At 45.4% G+C, this 12,831-nt stretch overlaps 1 protein-coding gene across 1 annotated transcript in view; it reads left to right on the top strand.

The window, feature by feature from the left end:
- Nucleotides 1–1,936: 1,936 nt before the first annotated feature.
- LYPD6B (LY6/PLAUR domain containing 6B) overlaps nucleotides 1,937–12,831 on the top strand; it is a 34,006-nt gene continuing 23,111 nt past the window's right edge. The window contains exon 1 of the mRNA XM_042877873.1: nucleotides 1,937–2,014. The gene's annotated coding sequence lies outside the window, so the exon portion shown is untranslated. The remainder of the gene's footprint in view (nucleotides 2,015–12,831) is intronic.

Genomic DNA, 12,831 nt, shown 5'->3' with positions numbered 1-12,831 from the left:
GTTAGCTTTGACATCTCTTAATTGTGCTAGTGCTGATCAGCCAGTCAGTTCATCTAGCTAAAGCAGTGTGAGTTTCTCCAAGTTAACTTCTGCTTCAAGACTGTAAGAGAACTTTCTATAGCTGAAACACTGACAAGATGCAGCAGGCTGAGCTCCTCCAAAAGAAATACATTCGATGCTTAATTGGAAATTATCCAGTCTGTCAGTTGAACTTATTCTGCTTATAGATTCTTGTTTTGTAGCCTATTTCAATGAGGCAATTTAAGTTTGTATTGCTTATTGTATATCCAGCTTTTGTACCATTTTCAAGTCTTATGTATTTTATAGATAGAAAATGAAAGCCACACATCTGCTCTGCAGGGATCAAACCCTGTCTTTTGTCATTTCCAGTACCTGGCGCTGTCTTACTTTGCTCTTTGAATGTTGTGTCATATTTATTCTAGGCTGATTTTCAAGTTGTGATTTGTATAGCGCAAATGAAGCTTCACATCTAAGATGTCTTGCATGGTTTTGGTGGAAACACTTTTCACAAATGGAAGCCATACTTCAGATGGAACTAAAGTGCGTACTGTTCTTTTTCAAGGAATAAAATACTATTTCCTGCTCAGCTGAGCTTCTCTCAGTGATATCATAGAATCATAGAAGGGCCTGGGATGGAAAGGAGCACAGTGCTCATCCAGTTCCAATCCCCTGCTGTGTGCAGGGTGGCCAGCCACCAGCCCAGGCTGCCCAGAGCCACATCCAGCCTGGCCTTGGATGCCTGCAGGGATGGGGCATCCACAGCCTCCTTGGGCAACCTGTGCCAGTGCCTCACCACCCTCTTGAGTTTGTCCTTGAATTCACGTTTCATTGACTTGTTTTCCCAAAAGCAAGGAAAGTTAAACCTGGGAAGATCTCGATTGTGTTTTACTCAACAAGGGTGAAATGGGATTATCCTGAAAACAGTGAAAATCAAAAAAAGTGAAAACAAACAAAAACCAAACACCCAAACATGTTCACAGGGATGGTTTCTGCCAGGAGAACCTAATGAGTCGTGAGCAATGAACCTCCTCTTGCTTTGACTTTCCTCTTTGCTGTGCCTGTGTGAAGCGAAGCGCGCCGGCCGACATGTGCTGCACGATGGGACACGGCTGCAGGGCGCTGCTCCCCATCTCGTCCACTGGAACAGGTTTTGTGGTGGGAGAACCGCAGGGGTTCTGTAGAATTATCCATGTCTAGTTTGTAAAGTGTGTGCCGTGTGCTGCAGACGTGTATTCTCTGGGCTCTATGTATCTTTACAGTAGTGTTCATTTTAGGAAAAAAGAAATAATAATAAAGTGTGGACACCTTTTGCTGGTAACAAGGGGAAATTTTTTTTTTGTTTTTGCCATTGCATCAAGCAATGCTGAAATGTATTAATCTCTTGACAGCAGATCTGAACCCTTTTTCCCCCGTCCCGTGGAGATAAGTATTTTATCTTCGTTCCACAGTTCTATCGGATTCGGGTGGGAACGCTGGCAGACTGCATGATGTATCATTTGAAAACCGTTACAGTGGAAAATAAAACCGAGCTGAACTTTGCAGCGTTGTGTGACAAGCGTTTGCGGCTCGCGGCCCTCGCCGTTCCCTCAAGGGAGCACCGTGTGGGGCCGCCCGATGGGCGTCCCTCCCCGGCCCCACCCCGCGGGGCAGCGCCGAGCCGCGGCCGCAGCGGGTGAGCGGGAGCGGGGCGGGAGCCGAGGGCGGGAGGCGGCGGTGGCGGCCCCGATGCGGGCAGGGCGCTGCTCGGTGTCGTCAGGACGGCGGCGCGTTGCTCCTCGTGCCTCGCGTGCGCTCGGGCCGCAGCCGCCGGGCGCTCCGTCTGCTGCCGTCCGTTCGCTGGAGGTGCGCGCGGAGCTGCGTGCCGGCGCGAGCTTTGCTCAGCCTTCTGGGAGCTGCGCGGAGCAGAGCCGCATCGCGCGGGCACCGCGGTGATGGAGGAGTTAAGCCCGAAATCCCCGAACCTGTGCTGAGTTACTGAGGACTGACGCCGGAGGTAGGAGCAGCGCTCGCTTCAACTCTCTGCATTTGCTCTAAGCCTTCCCCGCGCGGATATTCCTGCGTTTAAAATCTGGCAGCGAAAGCAAAACTAGCTTAAAAACGCGCTGTCCTCCGTGGTCTGCAGGCCGCTGGTGCGACAGGAATCTCTTTCAGTATTGCCCCGTGAAATGCAGCGGAAAGGTGCACCTTCAGGCTCTCCTTTGCAAACGCTTTAAAGAAGGACGGAATTTGTATCTGAAAAACAGCGTGGCCTTCCAGCTTCGAGTATTTTGGAGCTGGGAGGAACAGGCTGCCGTTCTACGTGGTTCATAATCTCAGCTCCGCAGAGCTGCCTCTGGCAGTGATGAATAACAGCACTTCGGGGAGGACTAATATCCCCTATTATGCACCTCGCCAATTGGGCGATGTCAGAAACGGAGAGATGCGAGGGAGATTATCTCCTGACCCCTGCAGATCATGCCCTGCAGTGCGGTGATTACCCTTCCCGCAGTCTAAACATGCATAAGTGCAGGTGGTAGAAGTTACAGTCATCTAATCCTTTTTGGGAAAAATGCTGCCCCGGCTTTGTCTCGATGTGAATAAACCTGTTGCGGCAAATTGCACTCATTCAGAGCTCAACTTAATTTGCAGAAATTGAGCTAAAAGCTTATGAAATGGATGGGGATGTGCAGACGTGGCTGTTGTATGGCTGGACTTGCTCACCTGGCAGCATTCTGCATATCCCCTCGCTGCTTAAAGTCTTGTTTGCTGGTCTTGTTTTTGCCTTACGCTTCAATTTACTTGAAACCAGGTGCAAGAAGTTTTGATGTCCACATAGATGCGAGATGTTAAATGTGAGCTTCAGTGTCAGAATTCCTTTTCTCAGCTGGTAACAAGCTAAGAAAGTGCGTTGGGCTGTAATTTTCTATGGGTGGGGGGGTTTCCCTTAGCCTATAGCTTTGGTGGGTGCTCCGTCTCACTGCTGTTCTCTCACTGGGGCCATCTTTTTGCCCAAAAGTCCGCTGTCTCCATCTGTTGTGTCTGGCTCAAGTAACACAACACCTTCCCCAGACTCATCATTTCAGTGCTTTCTGTAGTGTCTGGTTCCTGGAGGCTGCAGGACGGCTTGGGGTTATCCTCTGATGGACGTTCCATCTGAGAATGGCAGGATGGAGGGCATTATCAGATGCCTGATCTTAGCTCTGCAGCTCTGCTCCATGATCTGTCTGCTCAGAGGTGGGTCCTGTGTCCAGGCTTTTAAAGCTGTCAAGTTAAGTCAAACATTAAACAAAATGCAGGTCGCCTTGGTTCTTCCCAGACGCTGGTGTGCTGGGATCACAGAATATGCCAGGAGTTTTATTTTATTCCAAGTGCCTGGAGACGTGACCCCTTCCTACAGTTCTTTTCAGTACGTGTCTGTTTAGTGTTGTGCTTGTGGAGTGCAAGCAGAATTGCACCCCATGGATTGCCCACGGCACAGCTGCCCAGGGAGTGGGGGCAGCAACCCTGGGGCTGTCCCAGAGCCATGGGGATGAGGCACAGAGGGACGTGGGCAATGGGCATGGTGGGGTAGATGAGGTTGGACTCAGAGATCTCAGAGGTCTTGTCCAACTGGAATGGTTCTGTGTTCCTGTTGTGTGATTCCCACCTGCCTCTGTTGATTCAGTACCATTCTTTTGCAAGATGGCTTGCTGACATGATCCGAATTCGAAACAATCCCATTCAGAAACGAAAGTGCATTCTTTCCCAACCCCTTGCTGTGAATAAGTGAATGTTTGTAGAGGTGAGCAGATCTACAAGACTGCGGCTAAGAACTCCTCACACAAATTGTCTCACGTGGAAAAACTTAAAATAGGAGCTTAAAACATTTGAGATATTAGCTGCGGATTTACGGCTAATCTGCATGGACTTGAAAATTTCTCTGTGAAGTAGCAGCATGAAGTTAATAATTACAGGATAATTGGACAAGAAGAAGGATGTGTCAAGTGAGGTAGGATTTGTGCCTCATTAGTTGTAGGAAATGAGATATTCGGTGTGCAGAACTGATACTTGCCTTTTCTGAAGAGCTGTGTTTGCAACACAGGGGTGCAGAAGGATATTTCAGTAAGAATTAATGGAGGGGAAGAACAACCTTTGCTCGTGCACCACTGAGGCCTTCTGGCTTGTCACCGTGGCCCAGCCCTGAGCTGCTCACAGGCTGCTCCTTGCTGTGTGGGTCGTGCCCATACATTGCCTTCAGTGTGAGATTTGTCTGCCTTGTGCTGTTCCAGTTCTTCCCCTATTCTGATGAGTGTTGTGTTGCAGGCTGGGGTCTGTCGTCCACAGAGCTGAGGGAGGATGGAATGAAGAGAGATGACAGGACCCAACCCTCACCTTATTTTCACTTTTAAATAATGCACAGGGCAAGCAGCAGCCCTCCTGGGGCCTTCATAGAATCATAGAATGGCTTGGGTTGCAAAGGACCACAATGACCATCCAGTTTCATCCCCCTGCTATTGCAGGGTCGCCAACCAGCAGACCAGGCTGCCCAGAGCCTTCCAGCCTTCATGCAGTAGCAAACACTTGAAGAGCCATGTGTTTTCAACAGAGATCAGCTGTTGATGTCAGATCTTCTGAGAAATCATTAGAGAAATAAAACAACAGCAGATACAGAGAGTCAACAAGTAGCTGGACCACTTCTAGTTGTTTTTAAGGGTTATTTGGTCTTGAAAAAATGCCCTGTGGTGTCCAAACACCTGAAAATATCAATAGGCACATGAGTATGTTTATGAACCTTTGTATCCAACTGTCATGCCAGCGTAAGGGCAATTACAGGTTGGTTCTGGGCCTTGGAAGGCTGAATGCACGCACTGCGTGCAGTTTTGGTAGTTGCAGAGATGCGTTAATTTCAGGTAGCACAGGAGGAGAAAGAAACATTTCCTTTTCTTTCTTTGCTCTGGGCAGCATCGTGTTATTTCTGAGGACAGCTGTGTCTGAAGGAGGAATGTCCTCTGGGTTCATTTCAGCTGCTTACCAGGGAAATAGAAAGGCAGCTGTTAAAAGCCATGGAGGTGGGCGCCTAGTGCTCCTGCTGTTGGCCATCAGGGAGTTCCTAACCAGGTGACGTTTGGACATTGCAAAGACCTTGCTCAGAAGTATAGTGCTGGTAGAATTCTTATACTGGCACGGCAGTATTTCCTAATGTATTTGCTTATTTTTGTGTTATCCAGTGTGTTAATATCCTGCCTGAATATGTTTCACAGTGGGATTCTGGGTATGCCCAAAGACCTCTGGTCTTGTAAAGCACGATCGGCTAACCTTCTAGTTATTGATATGGTTGTTTTTTCTTTGAAATGTATTTCCATCTTCTTTAATATTGCTAAAAATACCACGCTGCAAGCAAGATAAGGAGTCCCAGTTGCATCAGGCTTCTTGCAGTGGGTTTTGCTTATTCTGTAGGGATATGAACTACATGGCAAGGTGGAAGGGATACATTTATTAAAGCCATGCTTGCCTGGTTGGCTTTTTATGCTGTCAGTGCAGTTTGACCGTGGTGAATTAACAGTGTGGTTTTAAGCAGCATATGTCATTGCAGAAACAGAAATGTTTGCTTGTACACTCAGATACCAAAGTGAAGGGAACTGAGATCTCTCAACTAGTTAAATCCATGTTTACAACCCTGCCTGTGGTTAACCGTCACTAGATAAGATCGTGGGCTGTCTCATGTGAGTGCTAACATGTAATGGAGTGATGATACGATTCACATTTAAATGTCTTTTCCTTGTGCTTTATTTTTTCTATTGTCTTTGGCTCTGGAGAGGAGCCGTCTGTGTTGTGAGGAATGTTATCAGTTTATTAAGTGGCTGCTTCTGACAATAATCTATTGTAGCTGGGAGGGCAGTGATTGGCACTCAGTAATCTTACACGGTGCTGTTTCCCTGCAGTGCTTCCATGTGAGAGGCCTGTGTGGTTCAGACTAATTCTGATAGTGTGCTAAATCACGTGCCTGGACATACGCAAGATGGGACTTGAAATTTGGCAGTATGCACGCTTCTAAGTCAACACAGCTTAAAAGCAGGCACGGTGCATCAATGTAATTGTTGTTCCTGTTTCTTAGTTATTTCAGAAACACAAAGTTCTACCTTAATCTGAGCTTTAGTCCCAGCTGTCAGCATACATCTTCAATTTACACTCATAGAATCATAGAATGGCAAGGTTGGAAACGACCTTCAAGATCATATCAGCTAAAAGCGGTGCTTCAGCATTTGGGGTATGTCACCTAGATTGTTGTGCTTTCATACTGATTATGTTACCAGAGAAACCAGTGTTTGTATGTATGCAGATGCATGTTTATATGCATAAAGAATTGCTAAGAGTTGATAAGAATTGATAGTATTCAGTCCAATTGGACATGCAGATAAGTAGGTTGTCTTCCCACAGACAGGAGCTTGCTGTGGGATGGCTCTGCAGAACCAAGTTTTAAGAATGCTCTTTGCAGGTGAGTTTCCAGTCTTCTGTGGAGCACAGTTTTTGTATATATTTTGTATATCCATTTGAAATCAGACATTTAGATCTAATTTTAGAATTTTGTTACAAGCGCTTTGAGCATTAAATTATTCCCCAAAAACCATGGCTAGAACAGGAGTTGTGTGAACTGTGGCAAGCATCTTTCATTTTCATCTGTTTGTTTGGCTATGGCTTGTTTGAGCACTTCTTCATAGAACCACGAAATGACTGGGTTGGAAGAGACCTCAAAGACCACAGAACCATGGAATGGTTGTGTTTTAAGGGACCCCCAGCCCTGCCGTGGGCTGGCTGCCCTCCAGCTCAGGCTGCCCAGCGCCCATCCATGGCCTTGGCTACCTCCAAGGATGGGGCACCACAGCTCTGGGCAGTGCCACGGCCTCACTGCCTCTGGATAAAGAATTTCCTCCTCACACGTACTGTATGTCTATTTGTGCTGGGAGGGCTGCGGATGGGAGATAACTGTGATTCCCAGTGCCGTGTTCCCACAGCCAACCTGGAAAGAGGTGTGGTTGCCACGAGCAGTAGCAACAAAAGGCAAGGAGCTGAGGCTGCCTTCTGTCGGTGGCAGCTCATCAAAGGGCCAGGAACATCCATAAAATGAGCAGTGATATTACTTTGAAAGCTTCAGATTCACTCATTTCACTACCGCAGGAAAATGCTGGTGATGTATATGCACACAAAACACGTTGGCTTGTATACTGAATATGGCACATATTCTTTGAAGGAGTAGACACAGGGAAGTCCCTTCTGTGCTCTTACAATAACCGTGCTCCCCTAAACTGGCTGTTTTATGCTGGAAAAATGCTATGACCCTGCTTATTCAGGGTGCTTTTACTAAGTTGTTTCCTTTTCATGTGAAGGATGAAGTAGTTAATCAACTTCTAAGTCTGCTTGGAAGAGGGTTTAATTGTTAATCACTACCAACAATACCCAGGAGTGCATGAACTGATTTGGTGCAATGCATTTTTCCAGCAGCAGCAAGCACTGCATGTTTTTAACAGCCTGCTACAACAGATATTGACTGTAAAGCTTTGACCTGTGGCTAAATCCATGAAAACTCAGAAGTGCTTTTTAAAAATAGCCCTTGTGATGTTTTAAATCATGAAGATGCTTCTTGGAACCGTAACACCAGTGTTGGAGCAGTGATGTGCTGCATGCCTAGCGAGTGTCCTCATAGCTGGGAATTCACAGCAGCTGCTGAGGACTGTGCTCCACCTGTGGGAAGATGCCTGGAGGCATGCAGGAGAGGCAGGCTGGGGAAATACAGGTTTTCCAACTGTGGCTCTCTTGGAAAATATGGCACTTTATTCTGGTTTACTGGTGCTATTTACCTTCACTAAAAATTCAGATGTTTTATCTGCTGAAGCCATTGGATAAAAGAGCTGATAACCGAGACAGAGAGTGGAATGCAGATCTTCCTCCTCTCGAGTGAGTGTCTGCTTGGTGTGCACGTGTGTGTGTGCAGACTTTCTGTCTGCAGGACGGACCTTTGAAGTTCCCTACAAGCTGTATCAGTTTCAGCAGGAGAGATCAGGAGAGATGAGGAGAGTCAGCTGGTTGTTGGTCCGAGCACACGCTGGGAAAAGTGCTGGAAACCATGGAGGGCATTTCCCCAGCTCTCCAGGTGTGACAAAGTACCAGCTTCAAACACCTCACCCCCCATCAGTATCCCTGCAGAAAGAAGGGACCTGGTCTGAGCACCGCCTGGACCGAAACCCTCAGATGAATACACGTGCATCCATGTGAGCCTAAGCTGAGAGATGGGTGGAGAGGCGTTCAGCCTGCCAGAATGGGCTGTGCCTGCAAGCCAAGCCTCACGTGGTCCAGGAATGGGAAACAGAGGTGCCTGTGGGATCCTGGAGCAGCAGGGAGGCCGAATGTGAGGAAGTGGGGATTACGTGTTTCGGCTGTGTGTGTTATGAGGTCGTCGTCGTGGTTTTTAGAAGCACTGGTAGTTTTTTGCAGCTTAAACTTGGGGCTTGAAAAAGCTGCTGCTCGAGCTCTGCGTCAGCCCATCCCATCAAAATAAGCTCAGCTCTCTGGAATTTGGTCACAGACAGAACTACTGATGAATGTACAGGTATGAAAGCCCCGCCATTTGTATCTGATACCAGTTCTGTCTTGGGAATGGTCCTGCCAGAGTTTGGTTTGTCTTTTTTCCAACTTCTTGTGGTGGTGAAGAAAGATTTCGTGTGGAAGGAGTGGCAGATTGTGCTTGAATGGGGTGACCTGTCAGTGCAGTGCCCAGTGTTTCAGGAAGCTGAGTTTATGTCCTATTTTGATAGGAAAGCCTGAGCCTGGGAATGTGCATCCTGTGATGCAACACCCAATACGTGGTGAAGCTCATTGTGCCTCATAGTATGTTAAATACCTGGGTTAGTGACCCTTCCTCACATCTAAAACTTGTACCCCATGTATTAATGTCTTTAATTAATCAGCCTTGTAACAACTCAAAACTTAAAATCCAGTTTCCCACTGTGACTCGAGCCTTGAGAAAATTGTTTTATTTAAAAGCAGCCAAGTATTGTTTGGTTTATATTAGATTTTCAATAGCACACAAGCATCACCTGTGTTTGCTCAGGTTCCTGGGTGGCAAGGAGTGAGTACCCTTGGGTTAGGCAGCCCCATAAGGTTGCTGGTCACAAACTCTGTCTCTTGTTTGGCAAACACATTAATAAAACGTAATGAATGTTGCAGTCCCTCTCGTGCAATAAGGGCATTAATAATCTAATGAACGTTGCAGCCTTTGTGTTCAAGTGGATGGTGTACGGTTTCTCAGCTGTTTCTCCATAGTGGTAAGTGGTAGTTGTTGACCATGGAGCTTTCTTCTTTTCTTTAATCATAGACCTGTGGAATCATTAGGGTTGGAAGAGATCTCTAGGCTCATCTGGCTTATCTTTGTATTGGAGTGATTAAGCCACGCATCTGCTTGTATGTATGAACCTGTTAATGTCAATGGGAGAGCCTGTGGCAGAGAGCTCTACTGATCTGGGCCTGGAGAGAGGATGATTAAAGAATGTATGTGGGTATTTACACTTGAGATGACATTACGTTTTTATTAATTGACATTTGCTTGTATCCCATACACGGGCACCAGCCCTGAAGGTAAGGAGACACTGCATGGATGCGTGGAGCCTGAGCCTCAGGTTCTGCAATGGCTTTCCAGCAGCAGGTAACAACCAGGAGGGATGCTGCAAAGGGAACCCTGAGCTTCTGCCTTCCTGCACCTGACCTGGATCATGCCAGCACTGTATTCTCTATCTCAAAGAAATTACCACAATAAAACACCTTAACGTTTATCTTAACATAATAAAGGAATGCATTTCTTACAATAAAATACGACTAGACCTGCAGAGGAAATAACAGTCTCTAAATTAACTTCAGACAAAGGCAAACTGCACCTCCTGTTGCACAGCGTCAGCTTTCACATTGCACAAGCTAAAAGCACCAATGAGCATTTTTAAGAGGTTTTCTTTTCTTTCAAATTAATAGGTTAGAAAAAAATTTAAGATGGTTTTGAGAATCAATCTGTCATCGTTTGTCTTCTCAAGAATGCATGCAATGTTTTAAATATAAAAAAGGAGAGAAGAGCAGAAGGAGAGGGTTTTGTTGAATGACATCGGTTTTCTTTGGTGTTCTTGTTTGTTTTTCTGCTCGTTAAGTTCCTGATGGTGAAACAGGCCTGAAAAGGCTGATAGCTATGAAGTCAGCTGTAAATTTGGGTACGTCATCAGGTGCAGTTGTATAGTATTTACTGAAGTTGATTTTTACAGCAAAAACTAACCTTGGAAAGCATTGCTTTTCTTCTGTATTTCTCCTCGCTTTGGGGTGCAACACTCAGAATGACTGCAGAAGATTTCTAAAATAGATGTTTGCATCTTAATTTCTGAAAATCACTTTATATCCCTGTAGCATTTTTGAAAATCAGTTTCTATTCTTTCAGGCTATAGCAACAGCTCTATTGTGACTCACAGCTTCTTGTTAGAAGGTGCACAGGACTGGAATGTGTGGAGTAATGGAACTCAAATCCGTTCTTGGGGATCAAACTGATTAATGTACAACATTGTTCTGGTTGAAGGACAGCAATGATAGACCTCAGTACAACAGGGACAGAGGAGAGGTAATAGAAGAAACAGTATAGGAAGGGTAAATCGTGTACTTATGTTTTCTCATTAAAAAAACGTAAGGAAACAATTGCTCAAATATATCCTTCCGCAGGGCTGAGCTGCTGGGCACCCATAGCTCCTCACAATGAGTGTGCATGGGGTGTAAGGAGCTCCTTCTGTCTTGTGGGAAATGACAAACAGCGTAGCTGTTCCTGATCCACCAGTGCTGCAGGGCACTCTGCGTTCGTGGTCACGCTTCTTGTGTTGCAAATAATGTTTTCCAGTTTATGAAGTGTGCATTTTAGTTAATGAATACTTGATCCTTGGCTTAAACGTGCAGATGTGAATGATAGCAGTGAGAAAATGAAGAGATGTTTGTCTTTAGAAGTGGATGTTGCAGATGTAGGTATTTTTAGATGACATGGGTCATTGCATCCTTCTTGCAGTTGGTGATGTTCTGTTAGTCAGGCTGTGTTTTACACTTTTATCACTGCAAAGAAAACCCAAGCAAATATTTATTCCTATTGCTCAATGACTGACAGCAGTGCTGCTTTGGGAAGAAGGCTTTTCCCAGACATTCTAAAACCAAGGCAGTAATGCCCCAGTGGTTCATCCTTAACGAGGCAGTGCTGCCATTGGACACAGCAGCTGGGAGGGAAGGTTCATGGGACATAAGAGTTGTGGTATGGTTCACCCACATGTAAATGCATCATGTTTCTGTGCAGGCTGTCTTGTCTTTTGCTTTTGTTCTGACTTGTTCTCTCCTGCTGTGCGTTCACAGTCACCCGCTGCCTTGGTTTCCTCATCATTTGTTTCCTTCTGATCCTTACAAGTTGTTGATGATTTATATCATCTCCCTTATATCAAGGGAGATTCATCTTCATTTAGTGTAAATGGCTAAGAATATCCCTATTGTTTCTTCCACTTTCTTCCACTTTCTTTGGACTCCAGATTTATGGAGAAGAGCTGACATTCTCAGAAAGGAATCTCAGCTGTTGTTCTGTGCCAATCTGCTCCATGGGAAATGGTTTTAGTTTTGTTGTTTGCTTGTATCCCACTTCATTATTATTATTATTATTATTACAATTAGAATCGCTACAATCTGGAGTTCTTGCATATTAACTTCACTCATTGGGAAGGTCGTATTCAGAGCTTTCTGCTTATTTTAAGCACAAGTATATTTGTACTTTAAATCACTTTTAGATGGTGACTTTACAGCCTTCCATCCTCTGTTGTGCAATATCTCTTTCCCTCTCGGTAAGTGTATGATCACATGAAGTTTAAATGTTGTTTTTAATATGAAATAGGAAAAGGAGTGGTTGCAATGACTTACTCAGGTTTATCTTCTGTACGTGCAAATGGGTAAACATATTTAATTCCACAGAATTTCTTTTTTGGAAGTGAAATTGTGGCCCTGTAGAGGTTGATGGGGAATCTTGCTGCTAGTTTCAGAGATCAGGAATTCAATGAGCTGAAGACCCCCTAGTGCTACGTTTTTGTGTTCTACATCTTATTTTCCCCACCAAACTAGATATAGAAGCAAAGAAGTGAAGCAGTCAGTAAGGTGCACTGGAGGACGAGCTGGCAAGTGCCTCTTATTAAATTAAGACCATTTTAAAATAGCTTTAGTGGTGCAAGAGGACACATTCTGAGTATTATTTCCCCTTAGAAATAGCAGCAGACCCATTGCACATGCATACCTGCTTTTGTCCACGCTGTCTTTGATGCACGCATCCCACAGCGCTAAAATAAAATATTACCAAGTGCTTTCCAGTCGTTGTACCTTCCTGCCAGTGCCTCATTTCTTTTTTGAATGGGCTTTGTAGGCAAGTCCTGCTTTGATTACCATAGATGTCTTGGGTATGAAATGAGTGAGAAGGGTGGGGGTCAGCAGCTGGCTGCACAGCAGGAGCAGCAGGGTGGGACGTTTAGACTTTAACAGGTATTAATACAGCAGAACAACAGATGCAGACCTCACTGGAGATCCTTGTGTAGTCCTTGACTTGGACGTTCAGACCAAGAAATGTATTTTGCTTCTTTATACAGATTTATCACAAATCCGGCACCTGGCAATTGTTTGGTCTGCTGCAATTCCATGGCAGCCACAGCCTAATCTAACTAATGGTATTTGTGGTGCTGTTCCCTTTCCCCCATTTGTTTTAGGTCTGCTCTTCTACTGAAAAAGGTGGCTGATGGAGACTTTGGGTTGCTTTTGTTTGGT

Source organism: Lagopus leucura, unplaced genomic scaffold (genome assembly GCF_019238085.1).
Source record: "Lagopus leucura isolate 7727_CA_CO unplaced genomic scaffold, USGS_WTPT01 Super-Scaffold_100019, whole genome shotgun sequence".
NCBI lineage: Eukaryota > Metazoa > Chordata > Aves > Galliformes > Phasianidae > Lagopus > Lagopus leucura.
The sequence above is the reverse complement of the archived record's forward strand: the minus strand, read 5'-3'. Positions and strand labels throughout refer to the sequence as shown.